At 42.4% G+C, this 15,131-nt stretch overlaps 1 protein-coding gene across 7 annotated transcripts in view; it reads left to right on the top strand.

Moving 5' to 3' along the window:
* The first annotated feature begins 399 nt into the window (after positions 1 to 399).
* Positions 400 to 15,131, top strand: part of LOC129837473 (transcription factor HIVEP3-like) — an 83,028-nt gene continuing 68,296 nt past the window's right edge. For 3 of the 7 annotated variants that reach the window (XM_055903664.1, XM_055903663.1, XM_055903665.1), the window contains exon 1: positions 402 to 632. The gene's annotated coding sequence lies outside the window, so the exon portion shown is untranslated. Of the gene's footprint in view, positions 633 to 15,131 lie in introns of all 7 variants that reach the window. The other 4 variants (XM_055903659.1, XM_055903660.1, XM_055903656.1 and 1 more) reach the window with 2 other exon arrangements.

A 15,131-nucleotide genomic window follows, 5' to 3' on the forward strand; every position in this document is an offset into this window, starting at 1 on the left:
GTAACTTTTTGGATGACCCATTTTACATAGAAATATCAATTATAGATGTCATTCTCATTGACAGCAAGTCTAAGAAGCGATGGTAGATATGTTCTATGTGCGCTATTTCTATGATTAGTTTGATTAAGTGAAATTTTTGCATCTTTTGCTTTTGGTTTTATACACCAACTTCAAATACCTGAAAATGCAATCTTTTTGATTATGTTAAAAAATTTCACAGCGGTTTAGATGATACAATGATTTTCTACACTATACATAAACTGAGATTAGGTAAACGTCGTTTTCCAGGTAGTAATTATAAGAAGTATGACGAATATTTAAAGTGGGGACTTATGCTTCACAAGTCCCATCTATTTAAAATGTCCTAGCAAGCCAGGCCAATGGGAGACGAGGAAAGGGGGCGGGATCCTTTTGACGTCTCGTGCGGCGGCGCTGAGTGTTTGCTTAGCGCGAGATTGTGTTTTTGTTGTTCTAATCAGCTGAATGTGGCTTCGTAGTTCCAGTTTGACAAGGCGTAGGGAAAGCCCCCCCAGTTTGTTTAATGCCAGATCTGCACTGCACACACCGCGACACAGCTGAGGAAATGCGGACTTCTGGCCCTTTCGCTACACTACCCACACCGTAGCAAGCTGGTAAGTAGTGCTAAACGGTGTAACTTCACGCTATGTATTTTAGTCTTTCGAATGACCGGGTTCGTGAATAATTTGATGCCATTATGTTCAAGCTCTATGAAATAAGAAGAAATATGGCAGTTGTAGGCTAATGCTGTGAAGTGGAGGACTTTGACACTCACTCTATTTTTCCAATATTTGAGCTGCTCAAGATTCAAGTTGCCTAATCTCAGTGTGAAGTGGACAGTATTACATTGCTACTGTAACGGTATTGGAACTGTAGTACATGCCGTGAATTGAATTGCACTTCCTGACTGTCAAATCACAGAGTTTCTAAACCCAGAGTCACAACATCGCAAGACTTTCGGGAACGCTTGCGAAACAGACCAACAGACCAGTTCCAGGTTTGGTGTTTGTTCAATGAGAGTAATTCTTCCGTAGTTAATGTTCTCGAAATGTAAAGGTACAACCTTGATTCGAGCCAATCTCTTAAATAGTTGAACACTCCAGCCTCTTGAAGGTGACAAACTAACGTTTTCATTTAATTCAGAAACAACTTCATATCGAAGGAGGGCCTTTATCTGACGGCCTGCACATGCGTAGTTTGGTGCGAGACGACCGTTAGACCATTTACGTGTTTCTGCGCATGAGTTTCGCGAGCTAACATCGCCACGACATCGCCAAGTGTGATCGTGGATCTCTACTGAACAAGCAGTTTCTGCCTATCTTCATACTGTACTGTCTTTGATCAAATTCTGAATATGTTATGTTATTATTGATAGGAATGTTGAATGTGTTGTATTTTGACATAGGATAAAATAAGAATATGCTATATATTTGACATGCGCGCAACTGTCCGTTGAAAACAGACCGTTTTTTTTGTAATATAGCCTAATATCGTGCATTTCTAGTATCAATTGTGTGCGTAAAATAAATGTACATTTATTTGTGTTTTTTTGGTTACATTCTTGTGCATTCGGGAAAAAGAAGGGTGGCAAAAAATCGTTCGGCCTACCTGCCTTCATTCACCAACGTCAAGTCTGACCATTTATATGAATTAATGTGCTAACTTGCTCAACATAGTCTTGATGATTGCAGTTGATCATGTTATACAGTGAATAATAGCTTAGAATAGTCTACATAGGCCTACATCTGCCAAGATGCGAGTTCTAGAAATATCATCTTGCAATGTGAAAGCAAAGAATGCATTCAACCAGTTTTGGCTTACCTATATGCCAGTCATCTGTTGATGATGAATTCTGGAGAGCGCCCACTGCCCAGAATGAAATTACTTATAGCCTAGCGATGGGCTGCTTTGTTGGGAAACTTGAGTCGGTGCACTGTAGTGGGTCGCCTGGCTGAAAACCCACATTACAATAATGCTGATCGTATGAGATCGCCTTCTTATACTGGTGATATGACATTTTCTGTGCATTGGTCATAGGACATGGTCAATACATTTTTGTTATTGTCTGCGTTTGGTGCGATGCGTTCGTGGTTCCTTTTTACGCACGCTAAAAGGTACTGCCATCAGGGGCATTTTAGGACAAACAGTTAGACTATACTGTAGGCCTACATGACATGCCCATGATATAAAAAATATGTTTTTAATGAAATCCTGAAGCGTTTGCTTTGCATCTATTCCTTATTTCCTTTATATTTTCTATTACCTTTATATTAATGGATCATTACTTATTAGTGTGTGTAGAAATCTGCATACATTTCTTTCATTTTTTTATACTGTCCTTCATTCAGAGAGAAGTATCTCGCTCTTTTGGAAGTTTAGAATTTTCACTGTGCACATTCCTAATAATCTCATTAACAACCCATCAGTGTTTCATTACAAATAAATCTACCCATTTCAATCATCTGTTCCCTCCGTCTTTATCATTTTCCATGTACAAGTTTCATTACAGCTTAAGTGTAATACTGACTAGTGGTCCCGTGTGGCTCAGTTGGTAGAGCATGGCGCTTGCAACGCCAGGGTTGTGGGTTCAATTCCCACGGGGGGACCAGGGTTCAATTCCCACGGGGGGGACCAGGATAAATATGTATGAACTTTCCAATTTGTAAGTCGCTCTGGATAAGAGCATCTGCTAAATGACTTAAATGTAAATGTAAACTAGCACCACCAAGACATTTTCTGACAGAATGTGTCCAAGATGCCCTCTGATCGCCCTCTGCAATTGGTTGGTTGGTCGCTTGATTTTGTTGTTCGATTTGATTTATAATTGATTTCTGCCTCCTCTCCTAACAGCTAAGTAGAGGATGTCACGTCAATATATTATTTCACTTACAATGTGTACTGCATTGAAACATAAACATTTTGTTTATATTTGCCCTATTTTAAAACAAACATCGTGTTCCTCTAGTAACTAAAATTGTATTGGTCGCATACACATACTCTATTTAGTAGATGTTATCGCGGGTGTAGCGAAATGCTTGTGTTCCTAGCTCCAACAGTGCAGTAATATCTAAGACACACACACACACAAGTAAAATAATGGAATTTAGAAATATTAGGAGGAGCTGTGTGTGTAGTGCATTCGGAAAGTATTCAGACCCTGTGAATTGTAATGTATGTAAAAAATCCTCATCAATCTACACGCATTACACCATAATGACAAAGCAAAAACAGGTATTTAGAAATTGTTGCAAATGTATACAATTAAAAAAATGGGTCATTTTACATAAGTATTCAGACCTTTTACTCAGTACTTTGTCTTGGGTATGATGCTACAAGCTTGGCACACCTTTTATTTGGGGAGTTTCTCACATTCTTCTATGCCAGCAGCATACCACCCTGCATACCACTGCTGGCTTGCTTCTGAAGCTAAGCAGGGTTGGTCCTGGTCAGTCCCTGGATGGGAGACCAGATGCTGCTGGAAGTGGTGTTGGAGGGCCAGTAGGAGGCACTCTTTCCTCTGGTCTAAAAAAACAATATCCCAATGCCCCAGGGCAGTGATTGGGGACACTGCCCTGTGTAGGGTGCCGTCTTTCGGATGGGACCTGACTCTCTGAGGTCATTAAAGATCCCATGGCACTTATTGTAAGAGTAGGGGTGTTAACCCCGATGTCCTGGCTAAATTCCCAATCTGGCCCTCAAACCATCATGGTCACCTAATAATCCCCAGTTTACAATTGGCTCATTCATCCCCCTCCTCTCCCCTGTAACTATTCCCCAGGTCGTTGCTGCAAATGAGAACGTGTTCTCAGTCAACTTACCTGGTAAAATAACGGTTAAATAAAAAATAAATAAAAATAAATGTAAAAAAAATCCTCTCAGGCTCTATCAGGATGGATGGGGAGTGTTGCTGCACAGCTATTATAAGGTCTCTCCAGAGATGTTCAATCGGGTTCAATTCCGGGCTCTGGCTGGGCCACTCAAGGACATTCAGAAACTTGTCCCGAATTCACTCCTGCGTTATCTTGGTTGTGTGCTTAGGCTCGTTGTCCTGCTGAAAGGTGAACCTTTGCCCCAGTCTGAGGCCCTGAGCACTCTGGAGTAGGTTTTCATCACAGATCTCTCTGTACTTTGCTCCGTTCATCTTTCCCTCAATCCTGCCTCTGAAAAACATCCCCACAGCATGATGCTGCCACCACCGTGCTTCACCGTAGGGAAGGTGCCAGGTTTCCGCCAGACATGAATCTTGGCATTCAGGCCAAGGAGTTCAATCTTGGTTTCATCAGACCAGAGAATCTTGTTTCTCATGGTCTGAGAGTCCTTTTGGTGCCTTTAGGCAACTCCAAGTGTGCTGTCATGTTCCTTTTACCTCATTACTTGGCTTCCGTCTGGCCACTCTACTATAAATGCCTGATTGGTGGAGTGCTGCAGAAATGGTTGTCCTTCTGGAAGGTTCTCCCATCTCCACAGAGGAACTCTGGAGCTCTGTCCGCGTGACCATCGGGTTCTTGGTCAACCCCCTGACCAAGGCCCTTCTCTCCTGATTGCTCAGTTTGGTTGGGCGGCCAACTCTAAGAAGAGTCTTGGTGGTTCCAAACTTCCTCCATTTTAAGAATGATGGAGTCCACTGTGTTCTTAGGGAACTTCAATGCTACAGAAATGTTTTTGTACCCTTCCCCAGATCTGTGCCTCGACACAGTCCTGTCTCGGAGCTTTACGGACAATTCCTTTGACCTCATTACTTGGTTTTTGCTCTGACATGCACTGTCAACTGTGGGACCTTATACTGTAGACAGGTGTGTGCCTTTCCAAATCATGTCCGATCAATTGAATTTACTACAGGTGGACTCCAATCAAGTTGTGGAAACATCTTATACATGATCAATGGAAACAGGATGTACCTGAGCTCAATTTTGAGTCTCATAGCAAAGGGTCTGAATACTTATTTAAATAAGGTATCTGTTTTTTATGTTAAATAAATTTGCCAAAAAAAATCTAAACCTGTTTTCGCTTTGTCATTATTGGATATTGTGTGTAGATTGAGGGGGACATTTTAATTGAATCCATTTTAGAATAAGGCTATAACATAGAAAAATGTGGAAAAAGTCAAGGGGTCTGAGTACTTTCCTAATGCACTTCAGTAGCGTTCACTTCAACTGAGCCCAACTGAGCCGCGGGATCCAAAATCCCAAACTATATGAAATCAAACTTTACAAAGAAACACTGTCAGAAATTTACTAAAACAATATACCGAGGTCTCTCGCTCAGATGACATAATTGCTTTTAACCTCTCTTGGGTAGGGGGGAAGTATTTTCACGTCCGGATGAAAAGCGTGCCCAGAGTAACTGCCTACTACTCAGGCCCAGATGCTAGGATATTCATATTATTAGTGGATTTGAAGTTTCTAAAACTGTTTGAATGATGTCTGTGAGTATAACAGAACTCATATGGCAGGCAAAAACCTGAGAGAAAATCCAACCAGGAAGTGGGAAATCTGAGGTTTGTAGTTTTTCAACTCTTTGCTTATCCAAGATACAGTGGAAATGGGGTCATATTGCACTTCCTAAGGCTTCCACTAGATGTCAACACGCTACTGTCCCACATACCCTAGAGAGGTAATACTCACAATACTAGCTAGCAGTAGCTAGCAGCAGTAGGATAAAATATGTGTATCTGAAGAATACTTAGGATAATGGCTGTCGATTTTATGAGCTCTTAACCAACTGGGCTATTTTTTATATTTTTTATTTTATTTGTAACTTCTTGTATACCACACTATCTACCTAGAGTTTTCATCTGTATTTTTCGTAGCTGACTACATACCACCACAGACCGATGATGGCACTAAGACCGCACTCAATGAGCTGTATACGGTCATAAGCAAACAGGAAAACACCCATCCAGAGGTGGCCAGGGACTTTAATGCAGGGAAACTTAAATCCGTTTGACCTAATTTCTACCAGCATGTTAAATGTGCAACCAGAGGGAAAATAACCATCTTTACTACATATACAGAGACGCGTACAAAGGTCTCCCTCGCTCTCCATTTGGCAAATCTGACCATAATTCTATCGTCAAATTAAAGCAGGAAGCACCAGTGACTCTGTAAATAAATAAAAAAGTGGTCAGATGAAGCAGATACTAAGCTACAGGACTGTTTTGCTAGCACAAACTGGAATATGTTCTGGGATTCTTCCGATGGCATTGAGGAGTACACCACATCAGTCTCTGGCTTCATCAGTAAGTGCATCGGTGACTTCGTACCCACAGTGACTACGTACATAGCCCAAACAGAAGCCATGGATTACAGGCAACATCTGCACTGAGCTAAATGCTAGAGCTGAAGCTTTCAAGGACCGGGACTCTAACCCGGAAGCTTATAAGAAATCCTGCTATGCCCACCGACGAACCACCATACCGTGGAAAGCGTGAATACAGGACTAAGATCAAGGGCTAAATTACTTCGAAGCTCGCTTCGAGGCAACTAACACTGTGATCACGCTCACCGCAGGCGTTGAGAGTAAGACCTATTTAAACAGGTCAACATTCACAAGGCCACAGTGCCAGACGGATTACCAGGACGTGTACTCCAAGCATGCGCTGATCAACTGGCAAGTGTCTTCACTGACATTTTCAACCTCTCCCAGTCTGAGTCTGTAATACCAACATGTTTCAAGCAGACCACCATAGTCCCTGTGCCCAATAAGACTAAGGCAACCTGCCTAAATGACTACAGACCCGTAACAGTCTGTAGCCATGAAGTGCTTTGAAAGGCTGATCATGGCTCACAACACCATTATCCCAGAAACCCTAGACCCACTCCAATTTTATACCGGCCCAACATTCACAGATGATGGAATCTCTATTGCACTTCACACTGCCCTTACACCTGGACAAAAGGAACACCTATGTGAGAATGCTATTCACTGACTATAGCTCAGCGTTCAACATAGTGCTCTCAAAAGCTCATCAATAAGCTAAGGTCCCTGGGACTAAACACCTCCCTCTGCAACTGGATCCTGGAATTCCTGACGTGCCGCCCCGAGGTGGTAAGAGTAGTTAACAACACATTCGCCACGCTGATCATCGACATGGGACCCTTCGCATGCGTGCTCAGTCCCCTCCTGTAATCCCTGTTCACTCATGACTGCACAGCCAGGCACGACTCCAACACCATTAAGTTTGTCGACGACACAACAGTGGTAGGCCTGATCACCGACAACAATGAGACAGCTTATAGGGAGGAGGTCAGAGACCTGACCGTGTGCTGCAAGGACAACAACCTCTCCCTCAACATGATCAAGACAAAGGAGATGATTGTGGACTACAGGAATAGGAGGACCAAGCACGCCCCCATTCTCATTGACGGGGCTGTAGTGGAGCAGGTTGAGCGCTTCAAGTTCCTTGCCGTCCACCTCACCAACAAACTAGAATGGTCCAAACACACCAAGACAGTTGTAAATAGGCCACGACATAGCCTATTCCCCCTGAGGAGACTGAAAAGATTTGGCATGGAGCCTCAGATCCTCAAAAAGTTCTACAGCTGTACCATTGAGCGCATCCTGATGGGTTGCATCACTGCTTGGTATGGCAACTGCTCGGCCTCCGACCACAAGGCACTACAGAGGGTAGTGCTTACGGCCCAGTACATCACTGCGGCCAAGCTTCCTGCCATCCAGGTCCTCTATACCAGGCGGTGTCAGAGGAAGGAACAAAAAAAAATCAGAGTCCAGCCACCCTAGTCATAGACTGTTCTCTCTATCGCATAGCAACTGGTACCGAAGCGCCAAGTCTAGGTCCAAGAGGCTTCTAAACAGCTTCTACCCCCGAGCCATAAGACTCTTGAACATCTAGACTGCTCTCTGTTATCTATGCATAGTCACTTTTTAATAACTCTACCTACATGTACATATTACCTCAATTACCTCGACTAACCGGTGCCCCCGCACATTGACTCTGTACAGGTACCCCCTGTACATAGCCTCGCTTTTGTTATTTTACTGCTGCTCTTTAATTATTTGTTACTTTTATGTGTTTTTTGTTGCTATTTTTCTTAATTGCTTTGTTGGTCAAGGGCTTGTAAGTAAGCATTTCACTGTAAGGTCTACACCGGTTGTATTCGGCGCATGTGACAAATAAGATTTGATAAACTATACGCAACAGCCGTGATGCAACATTCAAGAAGACACTCATTGTTTGACATGTGTTGATGTTGGTCGCATACACATACTGTATTTAGCAGTTTGGGCTCCCGAGTGGCGCACCAGTCTAAGGCAATGTGTCTCAGTGCTAGAGGCGTCAGTACAGGCCCTGGTTCGATTCCAGGCGGTATCAAAACCGGCTTTGATTGGGAGTCCCATAGGGCGGCGCACAATTGGCCCAGTGTCGTCCAGGTTAGGGCTTGGCCGGGGTAGTCCGTCATTGTAAATAAGAATTTGTTTTTAACTGATTTGCTTAGCTAAAAATATATATATATGTTGGACATGTGAGCCTTTTGTAGTGAAAGTGGAAATAATTGATCTGACAGGATCAGGCAACACCACTTGTTGGATATCTGGCCTTGGTCTCATTTTAAGAGAGGCAGTGCTGAGTCAGACATGGGCCTTACAGCCCTGAACTAACTGGGCAGATTAAGAACATACATCACTCCACATAACTAGTGACTATACACTAGCTGTTTTAATTTAGCTCTCCCTCAGCAAATGCCACCTATGAACCTTATCTCTGGCCTGTCTTAAAAGTTGGCTGCCTGCAATCACTGCTGGATTGTGGCGGTTTTGCTTTGCTGAAAAAGAACACGCAGGGGTTATCCCAAGGACATGCTTGGAAAAGCAGGCAAAATAAAATATAGGTGGATTTATGACTATTTAATTGCACCCCGGGTAAGGTGGCACTTGGCTGGTAATACCAGTTTAAGCCATTGAACAGAGGAAGATAGAAAATACACTCTTAAAGGGATAGTTCTGGATTTTGGCAATGAAACCCTTTTTCTACTTCCTCAGAGTCCGATTAACTCGTGGATGGATACCTTTTTTATGTATCTGTGGCCAGTATGATGGAAGTTAGAGGTAGTTTTGCGAGCCAATGGCGATAATGCTAGTTAGAAACCTCCTTCATACTGGACGCAGAGACATACAAATGGCATCCATGAGTTAATCTGACTCTGGGGAGGTAGATAAAGAGCCTCATTGCCAAAATCCCAAGAAGAATTTAGTGGTTAAGTTTCCAACCTTCCATGATGAAGCAGCCAGTTTTCTTAAGAGAAATTATCTGGTTATGATTTCCTTGCCATGCCCTGATCAAGGTTGCCTATACTGCACCAACACCACACCATCTCTAAACTTCATAGAGAAAACAGTTGAAACCTCTAGGGGCCAGTTTCCCTGATAAGGATTAAGCCTAGTTCTAAACTAAAAAGCATGGTCAATGGCCCCTAGTCTACAGACCTAGATCCAGGCCTTGCTACACAGTCTTTCCACAGCTCTGGGGCTGCAGTGAAGTACAGTCATGCTCTCGTGCTGAGGGGGATCAGTGTAGAGAGGCCAATATGAAATTATTTCCTCGGAGAGTGGTGTTTGAGCCACTTGTTGTGCAGGCGGGGGACAGCAACGCTAGCTCAGCATGGAGCCTGGGGAGGTTTTGGGTTTGTTTCTTCAGGAAGGTCAATTGTTTGAAGTCATTGTAAAGTAAACCACTTGATCATTTAAACCATTTAGTGCTTACTCCGATAAGTACTAATGGTTGTGGTGAAAATGGTGAAAATGTATAGGTTGAGTTTTTATTTTTATAAGTTGGCAGAAGCGGGAGGGATACTGGCTTGTTGTGTAACCTTTATTTAACTCGACTTGTTAAGTATGATTACTTTGATATAAAACTTCAACTGAATGTTATATGAGAACCTCTCATAACTTTACCAGTAGGTGATATTCATAGGGGTGAATGCTAAATATACTAGCTATTCAAGATTTTGCCATTCACTGTTTGATAGGAATTTGAATAGTCCCAATATATCAGCACGCAGGCTGTGCAACACATAGGTACAGGTATTGTGTGGGTGGGTGGGTTGCGGCGTGCATGGGTGTGTGCGTGCATCATGTCTGTTCCCTGTAGTTCTCGTGTCCCTGGCTCACACAGTGCTTCAGTTGGGTGACGGCGATTTTCTGCCAATTAACACAGAAACTCTCTTTCAAACACACACACACACACACACACACACACACACACACACACACACACACACACACACACACACACACACACACACACACACACACACACACACCTTGCGTCCACCTCCCCCTCCTCATCTCTCATACACCGAATCAGCGAAGCAGTTGACATGCCGATTTAAATGCTGTCTGTCCTCTTTTTACTGTGTAGCTTGTGTTTATGTCTGAGTAACTGTGACCATGACTCTGTGGCTGCTATTGTAGTTGTACATTTCCCTTGCTTTGGCCTGCCAGTGTTCATTAAAAACACACACACACACACAGTGTTTGATTCCCAGAGACTGGTCCTAGGGACAGATGTAAACAGGCGGACACAACCTTTTCATGTCCCCGCTGCTGGTCATTAATCCTGTTCTCTGAAACACAAGGGAATAATAGAACCACTGTGTCCCTCAGAGAAGAGGGAGCCAGGAACAAGGCCCTGGACACACACATTTTTTTTGGGGGTGGGGGGCTGAAAACAAGGGACCTGGAGCACTGTTCAGGAAGCCAACTGGCCCACTAGCCTGATTTATTTCAGTAAGGTCATTAATTAATGTTAAAGGCACAACATGCATCCTTAAAATGTAGACCAGAGATCATCAATTAGATTCAGCCGCGGGCCAAACATTTCTAAAAACCTGTTTTCACTTTGCCATTATGGGCTATGTTGATGAGGAAAACATTTTAATTAATCAATTTTAGAATAAAATGTGGAAATAGGGAAGGTGTCTGAATACTTTCCGAATGCCTTGTATATCCATGGCCCAGACCCATCCTAGTGTGTTGGCTACCTCAACGAATGAGTCTTCGGTAGCAGACTCGACTGATGTTATTGTTGTTGGTTCTGCAGTAAGTGTAGATGGGGAGGATGTTGTTACTGTAACACTCCTGACTCCCACAGTAGTTAATCATTACATGTGCTCATATTTACCAACAGAACATGGGCTCATATGAGGGCTTTTGCATGGCTCAGTTGTCAAATAGCTCCCAACATGAAATGGTCTTAATGGTACCCAATGCCTGTAACCACACAAGGCCTTTAGGTAACAGCTCTCCCACTGAGGTTTAGTGTGTGGGGAAAATATTGTCTGTTCTACTTCTGCCTGGACGATATCTTTGTGTAAACTGAAGTTGGCTGTGACAATCCCTCATGTTATAGGCTCCTTTTGGGAGAGGGGATGTGGAGAACGTGGTGTGTGTGTGTGTCTGCTTAGTCTCTTGTGCAACAGTGGCAGTGTGACTGCAATGTCATACACCACAATTACTGTATGTCTGTGGTGGCAGGCTAATATTGGTAAGAACAGTGTTTGGAGGGGTGTCTTGTTTTAGGAATGGATAAGAAAGCTACTGCCCATGCAGTGTCCACTGTCCAGAGCTGGTGACTGGTCTCTCATCTCATTGACATGGGATACCATTGAAATGGAGGCTTACCTGTAACCTTCACACGTTAACATTTTTCATGGAATCCTATAGCCTTAATGTGTTTAGTGCATTCAGGGTCCAAATGACCATGGCTAGATAGTGCTGTGTGGTTGGGGACAGAAGCACCAGATCATCAGCAAACAGTAGACATTTGACTTCAGATTCTTGTAGGGTGAGGCCAGGTGCTGCAGACTGTTCTAGTGCCCTGGCCAATTCGTTGATATACACTACCGGTCAAAAGTTTTAGAACACCTACTCATTCAAGGGTTTTTGGTTATTTTTACTATTTTCTACATTGTAGAATAATAATGATGTCATCAAAACTATGAAATAACACATGTGGAATCATGTAGTAACAAAAAAAGTCTTAAACAAAACAAAATATATTTTATATTTGAGATTCTTCAAATAGCCACCCTTTTCCTTGATGACAGCTTTGCACACTATTGGCGTTCTCTCAACCAGCTTCACCTGGAATGCTTTTCCAACAGTCTTGAAGGAGTTCCCACATGTGCACTTGTTGGCTGCTTTTCCTTCACTCTGCGGTCCGACTCATCCCAAACCATCTCAATTTGGTTGAGGTCGGGTGATTGTGGAGGCCAGGTCATCTGATACAGCACTCCTCACTCTCCTTCTTAGTAAAATTGCCCTTACGTAGCCTGGAGGTGTGTTGGATCATTGTCCTGTTGAAACACAAATGATAGTCCCACTAAGCCCAAACCAGATGGGATGGCGTATCGCTGCAGAATACTGTGGTAGCCATGCTGGTTAAGTGTGCCTTGAATTGAAAAAAAAATCAGACAGCAAAGCACCATCACACCTCCTCCTCCGTGCTTTACGGTGGGAAATACACATGCAGAGATCATCCGTTCATCCACACCGCGTCTCACAAAGACACGGCGGTTGGAACCAAAAATCTCCAAGTTGGACTCCAGACCAAAGGACAAATTTCCACTGGTCTAATGTCCATTGCTCGTGTTTCTTGGCCCAAACAAGTCTCTTCTTCTTATTGGTGTACCTTTTTAGTAGTAGTTTCTTTGCAGCAATTTGAGCATGACGGCCTGATTCACACAGTCTAATCTGAACAGTTGATGTTGAAATGTGTCTGTTACTTGAACTCCGAAGCATTTTATTTGGGCTGCAATTTCTGAGGCTGGTAACTCTAATGAACTTATCCTTTGCAGTATAGGTAATTCTGGGTCTTCTTTCTCTATGGTGGTCCTCATGAGAGCAAGTTTTTTTGCCAATTTTTAACCTCACACTTGTTGTTTGTGTACATGGATTTTATAATGTTTGTTTTTATTTCCTTCAACACCATTTTCCATACATTTGTATAGCAGGCCCTCATGCCAAATTGAGTCTCAAGCGTAAAAAAAAAAATCAACACAGCATGAGAAGACTTTGCCTTGGTTTGTTTGTTTGTCAATTATGGTGAATATGTTGTCTGTTGTACGGTAATTTGGTAAAAAGCGTATTTGACATTTGCTCAGGTTTCTACACGGTAGTTGTTATGGTCACATTTGTCTCCATTTTTGTGGATTGGGGTGATCAGTCCTGGGTTCCAAATATTGGGGAATATGCCAGAGCTGAGGATGCTGTTGAAGTAAAGCCAATTGGAATTTGTGGTCTGTATATTTGATCATTTAATTTAGGATACCATCAACCCCACAGGCCTTTTTGGGATGGGGGTTTTGTATTTTGTCCTGTAGTTCATTACATGTAGTTGGATAATCCAGTGGGTTCTGGAAGTCTTTAATAGTTGATTCTAAGGTTTGTATTTGATCATGTATATATTTTTGCTGTTTGTTCTTTGTTATAGAGCCAAAAAGATTGGAGAAGTGGTTTATCCATATATCTCTGTTTTGGTTAGATAGCTCTTCATGTTTGTTTAGTTTTACAATTTTCCGATAAGTGGTTCGATTCTATGGATTCTTCAATTACATTGAGATTATTTCTGATGTGCTGTACCTTCTTTTTCCGTGGTGTATTTCTGTGTTATAGTGATGGCGTAGGCTCAGATTTTCTGGGTCTCTGTTTTTGGTTGGATAGGTCTCTCAATTTCTTTCATAGGTTTTTGCATTATTCATCAAACCATTTGTCATTGTTAATTTTCTTACGTTGTCTGCTTGACAGTTGTAGATTTGCTAGGGAAGCTGAGGTCAAATATACTGTTTAGGTTTCCTACTGCCAAGTCTACACCTTCACTATTACAGTGAAACGTATTGTCTAGAAGGAATTGAATTTGTTGTTGCCTAATTGTTTTTTGGTAGATTTCCACACTACTTTCCTTCCACCTATAGCATTTCTTAAAATGATTCAGTTCCTTTGGCTTTGATGCCTTATGATTGACCATAGCTCTGTTCAAGTAGTGTGATGTTTGCTGTGATCTGATACGGGTGTCAGTGGACTGACTGTGAATGCCCTAAGAGACTCTGGGTTGAGGTCAGTGATAAAGTAGTCTACAGTACCACTGCCAAGATATGAGCTAAAGGTATACCTACCATAGGAGTCCCCTCAAAGCCTACCATTGAGTATGTACATACTGCCATGACGTTGCCCTGTTGGGTGTGGTTTATGACCCCCCCCCCCCCCCCCACAATAAATACCATGGTAACATCAAATGTTTTGGGAATGGAACAATATTTACCTTTCTCAACCAGTTGAAAGTGTCCGTTGGTACTTAAAGAATTTGACGTCAGATCAGTTTGTTTCTGGGACATTATATCTGATGATAGGATGACATAAATTGTATCTTGGAAAGTCTACATGTTCTAATTATCAGATTCACATGGAATTGTTGTGCAATTTAAATGTTTAAATATGAAACTATTTGTGAAAAGATTAAATGTAATTTTAGCCTCCTAAATAAGATATTTTTTTCGTAGTAAAACGTAGGCCTACTCAGTGGCCATGCCCAAGTGAACAGACCATTGGTTGAGAACTATAAAACATGCCCTTCTCTCCCCCAGTACAAAAGCCCGTTGACGGTAGTCAATCTCCGTTCCCAACGAAATGAGGACTGGTGTCCATATATTTAAAATGGCTAATTTCAACGTGAAGGTGACGATCACCACGCTGGAATGGAGAATTTCGACTAGACCAGCCAGAATACAGCGCAAGCTGATTATGGCAACATGGTATGAACTTTGAATGATTATTCACTGAAGAAGAAGTGATAACTCAACGTCTAGGAGGTATCAGCTGTAAACATACGTGGCCTAGGAAAGGACAGACAATCTCAGAAGAACGACAGGGTACTTTAACGTATCCGCTCTACAACACTACGACCAGACAGATTCTTCAAAAGACAATGGTGATCTTTGCTGGGTAAACCAGTCTTCCATCTTTGACCCATCTATCGAAGCGCAGCTCAGCTCAGAGGAAATATATATATATATTGCATTTTCCTCTAACAAATGGGCTTGTTATTAGAATGCGTAAGATTCTGTATTTACTGTAGCATAGCTTCTCAAGATCCGATA

Source organism: Salvelinus fontinalis, chromosome 38, assembly GCF_029448725.1.
Source record: "Salvelinus fontinalis isolate EN_2023a chromosome 38, ASM2944872v1, whole genome shotgun sequence".
Taxonomy (NCBI): Eukaryota; Metazoa; Chordata; class Actinopteri; order Salmoniformes; family Salmonidae; genus Salvelinus; species Salvelinus fontinalis.